The sequence below is a fragment of the Malurus melanocephalus genome, unplaced genomic scaffold (genome assembly GCF_030028575.1).
Source record: "Malurus melanocephalus ecotype Western Australia unplaced genomic scaffold, MMel_1.1 scaffold_146, whole genome shotgun sequence".
Taxonomy (NCBI): Eukaryota; Metazoa; Chordata; class Aves; order Passeriformes; family Maluridae; genus Malurus; species Malurus melanocephalus.
Window position 1 is genome coordinate 788,201 of NW_026623378.1, and position 10,619 is coordinate 798,819.

The 10,619-nt window shown below is 46.6% G+C and overlaps 1 protein-coding gene across 1 annotated transcript in view; it reads right to left on the reverse strand.

The window, feature by feature from the left end:
* The window catches only part of NCOA4 (nuclear receptor coactivator 4), a 12,300-nt gene extending 10,034 nt beyond the window's left edge, over positions 1-2,266 (reverse strand). Inside the window, exon 1 of the mRNA XM_057371390.1 lies at positions 2,186-2,266. The gene's annotated coding sequence lies outside the window, so the exon portion shown is untranslated. The remainder of the gene's footprint in view (positions 1-2,185) is intronic.
* Between the last annotated feature and the right edge of the window lie 8,353 nt (positions 2,267-10,619).

Consider the following 10,619-nt stretch of genomic DNA (forward strand, 5'->3'; position numbering starts at 1 on the left):
AACACTCCCAGGGATGGGCCATGTACAAGGTCCTCGCCTGCACATAATCAGTAAAAATGTTATAGCCATGAGACCAGAAAAACTGCCTGAATGAGGCAGGAAGATATTGTTGTTCCTAACAGTAAAATAACTACTACTTTTTACAAGAAGACTTGGTTGGCTGGAGAGTTGTCACCACAAGACCCTGCAGCCACAACTCCTGGTCACAGCATTACTTCTGCTGGTGCTCTATTGCAACCTCCTGGCTGCCTACAATCCAACCCTAAGGTGTTMATTCCCACAGGTTAGAAACTGCTGGACAAAAATAATTTTTAGCTTTTAATTAAGTATCTGGTGGCTGGGGAGCAGAGGAGGAAGAGACAACCTTGCCTCTTCTGTACAGTCTGCAAACAGGCCGGGARGAAACTGGTTCTACCAGCTTTTCACTCTCAGGACAACTATTCCCTTYGGAGAGCATTGTTTTCCATTTCAAATGGGTGTGGTATCACCTCAAAAACTTGGATGTACAGAGCCTTTGCTGGGGAAAAGCTTCTGCAGGGAACGAAGSCTACCATTGAACAGGCTCTATTTATAACTGTGGAATGATTCCTTCCATTTGGCAGGACAGGGCTGCTCCAAAGGCCTCTCTGACCTGTCTTTATGTGGCTTTAAACCAGCTGGCTTGTTTGAACTGAAGTCCCCATGGATTTCCATCTTACCCCACCAAAAACAGTAGTTCCTCTTAAGAAGCTCTCTCAAATTAGGTGCGTGGGAGTTGTGGTCAGAGAGTGAAGTACTCTAAGTACATGAGCTGAATCTCAGAACTTCCCATTTACATCCAAGTATAACAAGTACATTGTACACTGCAGCATCAGCATTTCATTCCAGTATCTGWATGGAGCTCCTGCTGAAGGGATTATTTTACTCCAAAACAAGTATATGCTGCCCTATTTTTTAAGTCACAAGCCATATGCAGSAAAAAAATAACCTTTAACAGTTCTGAGTAAGACAGAAAGTGAAATAACCACATTAARGAATAGTAACAAAAGTTTCAGGCATGATATTTTCTAAAATTCTGGTAGTTTTTACGTGTCTGMACAGTATARGGTCTGTGCCACAGACCTGAWCATGTGTKACTACCTTTTCTGCCTGTTTTAGCCCTGAAACAGCCTGGCCAGTGGACAAGCACTTGTACCGAGACACCCTCACAAGAGCTGGGCTCTGAACAGTCACAAGTCACTAATGCAGCTGAGACAAGAAGTCTGATCATCATTTTTATTGCCTCTATCATAAAAACGTATTTTATGCACATCACAGAAGACACATAAATGAAATCACAAAGTATCGGAATATAAAGGCCTGAAATCTCTATGCTACAATTACTAACAATACCAAAGTAGATACCCCAGAGTGGGAAAGACACACACTTATCTCAACACAGATTGCACATTACAACACAATTATCTTTCAGACTATTGCACTTAAAACCCTTTGGAAAACAAGTGACAAATCCCTGGCTCTGCCTGAAGCATATGGYCCCAAAGATAGCACTGCCACGCTCTCTGCACATCCATCCATCCACTGCTTGAGCACCTGTAGCGTGACAAACAGTGGTTTTTACATGGCTGCCAGTTTTTTCCGCTCTGTGACTGCATACCAAAGTCTCAATGGAAGGCAAYCTCGTTCCTCTGTCAGCTTTCYCCTTTAACCCTAGCCACAAACACAGAGTTTAAAGCTGCCAGAATGCTTAGCAACCCCCCGGAAACTCTGGCTCACACCATTTAYCAGGTACCGAACAATACAGATCTGACAAACTTTCCACAAACACGATGCGGGCACAAGCCAGACCATTCCTAACCCAGMCATTTCCTGCTTATATAACCTCTGAAAAAGGCAGCTGCTAACAAAAGACTTCGCCTTTGCAATCAGAGACGTGGCTTTAGGAGCGCTCGCAGCACAACCTCTCTGGGACACGAAAAGAGAGCGAYATCAGTACAAAATCCCATCTCCGTGCGCCGCGGGAACCCTCCGCCACGGAGCGTCCATTTCCCGACCGACCTGCCCGACCAAGGCCGGGTGCCTGAGCACTYCCCGTCGCACGGCACGGGGTGCGCTAGGAGATTCCTCAGAGGATTCCGCACGGGATTCCTCAGGGATCCCCCCGGGTCCCTCCCCGGTCCCCCCCTCGGCCCCGCCGCTCCCTCACCGCCGTCCGTGCGCCGCTCCCTCAGCCCCGCGCCGTCCGTCCGCCCGCCGGCCCGCGCCAGCTCCGCGCGCTCTCGCGAGAGCGCCGCCCCGCGCGCCCCCTGCCGGCGCGGCGGAGCGGCTGCGGCGGCGCTGAGGGGGCGCTGAGGGAACGCTGAGGGAGAGCTGAGGGGGCGCTGAGGGAGAGCTGAGGGAGCGCTGAGGGGGCGCTGAGGGAGAGCTGAGGGGGCGCTGAGGGAGAGCTGAGGGAGAGCTGAGGGGGCGCTGAGGGAGCGCTGTGGGGGCGCTGAGTGAGAGCTGAGGGAGCGCTGAGAGAGGGCTGAGGGAGAGCTGAGGGAGCGCTGAGGGAGAGCTGAGGGGGCGCTGAGTGAGAGCTGAGGGGGCGGTGAGGGGGCGGTGAGGAACGGCTGAGGGGACCCTGAGGAAGGGCTGAGGGGGCGCTGAGGGGGTGGTACCGCTGCTGCTGCTGCTCCTCACTGCGGCCAAAATCCTGGGATCACGGCCCACCCGGCACGGCAGACCCCCGGGACACGGAAAGTGTAGCGTGGGGAGAGACACCGGTGTGTCCTCCGAAGTCTCCCAGCCTGCGTGGCTTTACACGGTACAGTTTTGGGGTTTGCCTTTCTGCAAGTGTGAAGCACAGCGGAACACCTCCCAGTACTGCCATCCCGGTTTCCAGCTGCGAAAAGGATCCAGGTCCTGGTCCCTACCCGCGCTTTTTAGCTGGGCAGGGGCGCAGAGATCAGCTCCGGAGCTGTGGATTCGATCCCTGTATGGGACATTCAGGACTTGGACTCCATGGTCCTTGTGAGTCCTTTCCAACACTGACTGTTCCAACACTGACACTGTGAGATTTCAGCCTTTCCGTGACCACCCAGCCAGCACATTGGTGAACTGCTGCCTTTTCTAGGTGTATGCACCTTAAAGCTTTACAGAGAATGTGTGGAGGCTTCAAGCAGAAAGCTCTTCAAGTGGAAATCTAAGCAGCTGAGTACATGTGATACCATTTTCTACACATTTCCTCCCCTGGGCACAGACCAAGGAGCCGTTCCTTTGAACAGGACCTTACTCGCGGTTACAAGTACAAATTAATTATTCAGTGCTGGCGTAAGAGAAAGTAGAAGTCAGCCACCTAATCCCAGATGTGCTGTTACCCTRGGAACCAGCATGTCAGGTATTTGGCTTCCTTGTCTAAACATGTAGAGACACGGGGTGTGTTATATAATCTTCCTCTTTGTACTTGAATTTAAGAGGAAAAACAACACCAACCCTGCCTGACCTTGCAAAACCAGCAGTAAGGAACCACATGCATATTTTAATGGTCTCTTCCCTCCCACCCCTGATAGCCGTACATACTGCTCCTCCCTCAGTGAAAACCTTTGCCATGCCAGATGTGCTTTTTTACACAAAACKACATTGCAGATTAGAAAAACAAATTTTAGATTACATTGGCTTAAGCAAAAGGAAAATTGGTGGTCTACTAAAATAGAGGTGTGGGTAGAGATGCAGTTTTATGGGAAAATAAACAAGATCATCTGCTCACGTTCAAACAGCAGCAAAGATGGAGACATGTAGCAGGCAGTTCCTCAGTGCTGGGTATCAGATAAAATTGTCTCAGAGGCTTCACAATAAGCCTCCAACCAGAGTACAAAGAGAAGAATTTTGGATGCATAAAAGGGATGTACATACACATCAGAAATAGTTAATGAGGATAAAAGCCTGCAACCTTTCCCTTCAGAAGTGTGTGACACCATGTAATGCATGCCTGTACCCAAAATTCAGTGCTATTTCTTGCTGAAGGGGAATCTCACACACAGCTCTTCAGCCCATCCTTCCTTGATTTGGCAAAAGGGCATAATGACTACCTTGTCACACTCAAAGACATTCTTCCTTGTTCAGCTGCAGTGTGAGAATGAAGACCAGGGAGAGATTCATCCCTTCCCATCCCCTGGAAACATGAGCTTYGATAGAGAACTGGAAAGTTTTCCTGCATTTCTGAGGAATGGGCCTGCAAGACTGTCCTATTGTGCACCACTTAAACCACAAAAGACTTGAAGAATGTTCTCTGGYGCAATAATTTTAGAGCAAATTTTATGGAGTTTAAAGAATGTTCCTGTTTTCTGTTCAGACCGTTCCTCTTTCAACTACTGCAATGATTTGGTTGAGGAACATCAGCTGTGTTAATTTCTCTGTTAAATGCCCTTTAATGTGATTTCCCTGTTCTGCAATGCTACTGCACAGTTCAGCAGTCCATCCCTGCCTCGTAAAGGGGGAATAAGGAAAGGAAGTGCAGCGAGCCCGGCACAGCTGGGGGTGCAGCTGGATCCCAAAGCAGACTAACAAGCTGCCGGCTGCTCCAGGAAGAAGCAGCAACAGTCCCAAGACGGAGCATGAAATTCTAGAAGAGTCGTCATTGTAGGCGTCAGGGAGCCTCACGCAGCTCCCGCGGGAATCGCCAGTTTCCTCAGGCTCTGCCGCTGGAAAGGGACTGTTTTCCCTTTGTCCCTGCCAGCCCGGGTGCATGACCCTCCCTCCCCCGTATCCCGTCTGACGTGTGTCCTTGGTCCCCTTCCAGGCAGGCCGTGACCTGGCACTCGGTCCCACAGCTGTGCGCCAGATCCATCCCCAGCCTTCCTGCAGAGCCCGTCCCGCCCGTGGCCCCGGGGTGAGCTGGCCCCAGCCCACCAAAGGAGCCGAGCAGGGCGACTGCCACTTGTGCTGAAGTCCAAAGGCTTCGCTGCCCTGCAGGGCACTTTCAAGGCTCTCTGCGCTGTATTTACTCACCTTGAGTCTTTGCTGTTTGTGTCAAGCTACCTCCGTGCCAGAGAAAAACGAAATGGTTTTGAACTCCCACACAAACAGTTTCAGATATAGACTGTAAACAGATGTTTTAATAGCCTTTTCCAGCACAACACACAGCCTTTTTCCTTTCTCTAGTTTAGGCATTTCTCATTTCTGCAAACCTTTTAATTACTATCTATTAATCTATCTTAGTTCACATTGAACCGAAGTACAGACTACACATAACTCCACATCATCTTTCAYTTCAAGAAGTTCTCAGGAAGGTCTTCTGTAGCTTTGCCAGGCAGCCTAACCAAAGGCAGAATTTCTGGAAGCCATGGGTTGCATTTGTGAATTAGGGTCCCACCACTGAGGTGAACAAATCTCTTACTTGTGGCTCAAATCCATAAATGCAAAAAATAACAGGCACAGCAGCAAAGGACTCACACTAGAGAGAGGGAGGCATGTAAACAGTCTATAAACAATTTAAACTAAACTAAAACTGTTTTTACAGAACCTCAACCTGCTTTGGAAAAGTTGCTCTATCACAAACAGATTGTTATAAACACATACTATAGTGTTGGCCTTCGCAAATATTGAGACGAGTGTTATGTGTACAGTGTTGCTTTTTTTTGCATGAGTAGCCTAGTTGTGCAGACAGTGGTAGAATCATCACGGATGGGTTTGTTTTTCTTTTGTAAYTCAGATATAGAATACTTGTGGTTAAACTGAAGTGTTATGGCTTCTGACTTAAACATTTCCATAAAGGATATTTTTCATATTATAGCAAAACTATACAAAAGCTGCAAAGAAAGTCACCAAAAAGCTCTGAATGAGGCCCTGGCGGCCGTGGTCCTTAAGGATAAGAAGAGCTCAGAGCTGGAGAAAAGGATGCATTCATTCACAAAGAGATCACGATGCTCAGCACCTTTGGGATGGGGAGGCCATTGCCCCAGGACTATCAGCTGCCAGGCCAGCACAGACCCTGACAGTGAAAGGGAGAGGTGGAAGGAACAGAGGATGTGTGGGATGTGCAGTGAAAAGTCTCTGGTCAGAGCTCACGGGATGTTCGTTCTCTGCTGCGCAAAGGAGCCTGGCTGGTGGGATCCCAACCTTTGGATGGGCTCATCTGCATGGACAGCCCAGGGGCCCGTGCTGCAGACCCTGCCCTGTCAACAACTGCCATCTACTGAAACCACCAACAGGGGCTACACCAGAGGAGGGGCCATGCTAAACAGCTCCTGCAAAAGTTTGAATATGCATAAGTGCCTATGAATAGGCATTAAGCTATGCAATAGGAAATATATTTAAAGATGTCTCCTGTCAAGAGCAGGTGTGCCTCTGGCAGATTGCCAAGCACCTGGCATTGTATCCTTTTGATTTTATGTACCCTATTGTCATTTATTAAAACCCTTTAAATTTTAACAGGAGAGTGAACCTCGTTTTTCACAAGATTGAGCCTGTAGTAAAACAACAGTGTGATTTTGGTCGCTAACCATTTTGCAGCTCCCCCAGTGTGTACACACCCACACATTCCAGTAAAAATTAGAGCAGAAAGAAAAAGGACTCGTAGTGCAGGCTTAGAACACAAGGGCTGTGTTACAGCTCTAGGGCTTGCTCTCATTTTAGTCGAGAAGCAGGCATCACACAGGTCTCTTCAAAAACAGGTCTCTTCTGCTTTCTCAGAAACATTTGTCTCATCTTTGTCTCAAAATGCCACCAGAGGATGAGAAAGGCCTGAGTTTTTATGCATGTGTCATTACTGAGGGTGTTGTGTCTGTGTCAGGGGAAGGACCAGAAACTCCAGCTCCTGCCCTTGCTTTAAGTGCAGTACAGCACAGGATAGGTGCTGGCACCCAGGACTGGATAGTTCTGTGTGCTTCCTGCACCACAAAAAGCTGCCTGTCAGCAGGCGTGTGCCGGAAACACAAACAAAAAGGGTTTTCAGGCAGCATTCACTGCACCTCAAGCTGTGACCCCATTTCTGCTTTACAGTAAAAACTGTGGGAGGTGAGCAGGGACTAGAAGATGTTGGAGAGGAAGTGTGGGCCTGCCCTGCGGGGCTGTGTGGGGGTGCTGAGCACCAGGTGGAGCTCGGGGATATAATCCCAGCCAGCAGGAGGGCACCGGACCGCCTGACCCACCCACATTCCTTATGACCCCAGTGCCTCGGGGGATCAGATCTCCATCACACCTGTGACACCATTGTTACTAGAGTTGTCTTTAGTGCCTGTAGGCGAGCAGGAGGTGGCTGGAAGGGGTGAAAATCTGCAGCATTGTTTCCTTGCTYGTGTCTCTCCCCTTTGTTTTCTAAGCTTCCTTCACATGCTGTCTGAGTGGCATAGCTTGTAGTATACTGAAAGCCTGATAATAAGACAGATGACATCTGTTTAGGTCACATATTAGAAAGGATTAATGCTTCCAAAGACTTACAAGCTACAGCTTAGTACTCTGCTATCTGAACACATTGGCCCTGGCACATGTGATGGCTGTCAKCTCAAGGCTCAGCGCTTCTACAGCTCGAGAAAGCTGGAAGCTGGACATCCRAGTGACCATGGCAAAGGATATGCATCATTCCCTTCACTGATGCTGTAAAATCCACCAGCAGCTGTGTGCCAAGTCTAGTGAAAGGGCTCCAGGAGAAACAAACAACTGCACAGCACTTTTGCCCGTGATTTTGCCCATGACAGGGGTGCTGCCCCTCAGAARATGGCCACGCTCATTCCAGCTGGCAGAGGTGAGAAGGGAGCACAACCATTTTTCTACTGGGCAGAACTTCTGTCTGCAAGTTGCTCTCTGRGCAAGAAAAGGAACAAAATTCTCACTAATCCACATCACCCACAAAGCTTACCCATCTCTTTCCATTTAAAACCACATGGCTCTGTAGAATTACCCTGCAGATGGGCAGGGAAGTGGGATGATGCAGACTGTAGCATCAGCAGAAAGCACCACARCTCCCTCCCTCAGCAGGCATGAGGGGCTTGCAGGASACASTGCTTGTGAACAGGCAGTACTTGCAGATACGAGCAGCCCAGGACTCTGCACACAGGCTCACAGGCATTCAATTCCCCTGTTTTGCAGAGGGGCAGCTGGATCTTGTGGCCTGAGTAAATAGCAAGGCTTTGGAAGGAAACTGAATAGGCATGTTATATTCTTCATTTCAGATCCAGTTCTGAATGGAGGGAAAAGAAATAACATTTAGAAATCAATCCTAGACCCCTAAAGTCCCCTGAAAGGGAAAGACACAAAATGACTGATGCAGCAAGTTCCACTGAGTTTTTTAACTGGTACTGTGAGAGCTGATTAGAATTATTTCTTTTCAACTAATAAACCCACATGCTGCCTCTTCCTCTCTTGTCAAYTAACAGTATTACTTAGCACTAATAAACTGCTTTATTTTCAAGGGGCTTAAGAAGACAATCACCTCAACATGTCTGAAAGGAACAGATGGCAATTTCACACTTGGAAAAGCTCCTCAGAGAGGGGGCAGTAGCAGTGTCTGGGGGACACCTAGCTCTGTTCCCTGTGTGGACTGGGGGTCCCCTTGATGTCCTCTCCACTCAAAGCTTCTGCTTTAACCTAACCTGACCACACATTACTTCTCCAGCAAAGCTACACTGKTTTTTTTATTCAATCTTTAATAGTGAGTAACATCCTTCTAGAAGGCCTCTTACCTCAGCACATCTCCRGACAGGTCGTTACTGCTTTGGATTTAAAAGACTATCCAATAATGCAATTAGTCCAGCCCTTCATTATTCTTACTGGCTAGAAGCAGAGTAGTGATCAGGAAGAAATACGTTGCCCTGTCCATACAGTGAAGATGCTCTTTTCCCCTGCAACATCGTGGTTACATTTTGGTACAGAACAGCTCATGCTTTTTCCTCCTCCCACTCGAGTCTTTTTCAGAGAACTGTGGAAAGTGTTGCTCTGTGGTGCCTTTTGGCTCAGCTGTACAACACAAACTTTCTTAAGCTACTTCTGGAAGGAAGATAGGCTTTCTTTAGGACAGGGGTTCCTACAGCAAAACATGTTCAGGTGAGGACCAAACAAACAAATACAATGATTTTAAAAGCAACTGATGTGACAATGACTAAGCAATTGTTTAATGTGTTGTTTTGGGTTTTTTAGTGGACTGGTTTAACTGTAGAAGGTTTTTATTTAAAGATTGAGATAATACCCTCTATTTCAGTATTTAACCCCACAGTCAAAGTTTATTTCAAATTGAAAATGTAATGATGATAGTCAAATAGTGTCAAGTGTTTGACAGGTTTTGGCCTCTCCTCTAGGAATGGTAACAGTAAATACTAATTCAGAATGAAATGAATTATTCTAATACTTTTCAGAACTATTTCAACAGCATACTGATATTAGTATAAATTCCCTTCAATCTGTGCTGAGCCACTGAGCTAAGCATCTCAGCCCATTATCAATCACAACCATCAAGTATCACTTACAATTAAATCCTTCTAGAGACATTGGTTAGTATCTAGGGACATCATAACATCCCCAAAATACTGCATTACCTGTTTTTTCCCCCTTGTGTTAAGGGAAAGAAGGTGCATTGAGGCAAAAGGGTTAAGCMCCCAGTATGCCAGTGCATCCCTCCCTGAGGATTCCTAGGAAAGGCACCCCCAATCTGCTCAGCTCTAACTGGTACCTGAGCATTCAGGCTGGAGAGCAGAGGCAGCACGATGCAATGCAAACTCATTTTCAAATGGGCTTGAGAAAATAATAACACCCTAATTTCACTCTAGCTTGACAAGCACCTGTGTTCAGCATTGAGCCACTCAGTTATAAATCTAGTATGAGTTCTCCTGCGACTTTATTTGTATTTACAAGTAAAATGTAGTGGATTTGGATTTTCCTAAGTCAGAAAACATCAAAAACCAGTCAGAGTTCTTATATTTAGAAGAGTAACACTTGAACAGAGGATACTTAATATACAAAATGGCTGCATTCAAATTTTGTTAAAAATTAAACCCAAATGCAAAGTGAATCCAAATAGCCCCTCTTTTAAGGCTTCAATTGTACAAGTGATTATGCTGAAGATTCACAATGCCTGTAATGAGTGAGCATCTGTTTTTCTGGACTTGAAAATCATGGGTGTCCTTTCCCTTTACTTAAAAGTTATTTTTCTCATCCAGGGATGATAATCAGTGTTTAGGACCATAGTAGCAAGTCATACCAATGCATAAACCATAAATAAGTGACACCAGAACTGTTTGAAAACAAGAGTTGTGTCAGGTTTTATAGCACAACAGCCAAAATATTCAAGGAACRTTGCCATATTGTTCCAGTCCCTTCTGCAAAATCTCTTTCTGACCAGTTTGATACTGGTCCTATTAMTATCAACTTCCTACAGTTAGGGGCTTTATTTTGGAGAGGTGCTTGGAATGGCAGCRGTGGGAAGGAGAATATAGATTATTTCATGTCAAATAGTCTAAAAGTATGGATTACAATGGCCAAGGAATAACGGTACACTTGCTGTTTTCAAGCTTTAGTTTGACTCTTCAAATCTTTAATTCTCCTGCACACCTGAGGACAAGCTAACAGACAACACAAGGTATTGGACCACTATAGTGCTTAACATTTTCAAAGTGTAATGTTTGAAGAAAGGAAAAAAATCAATGTTCAATATTCAGGACCATAAAATA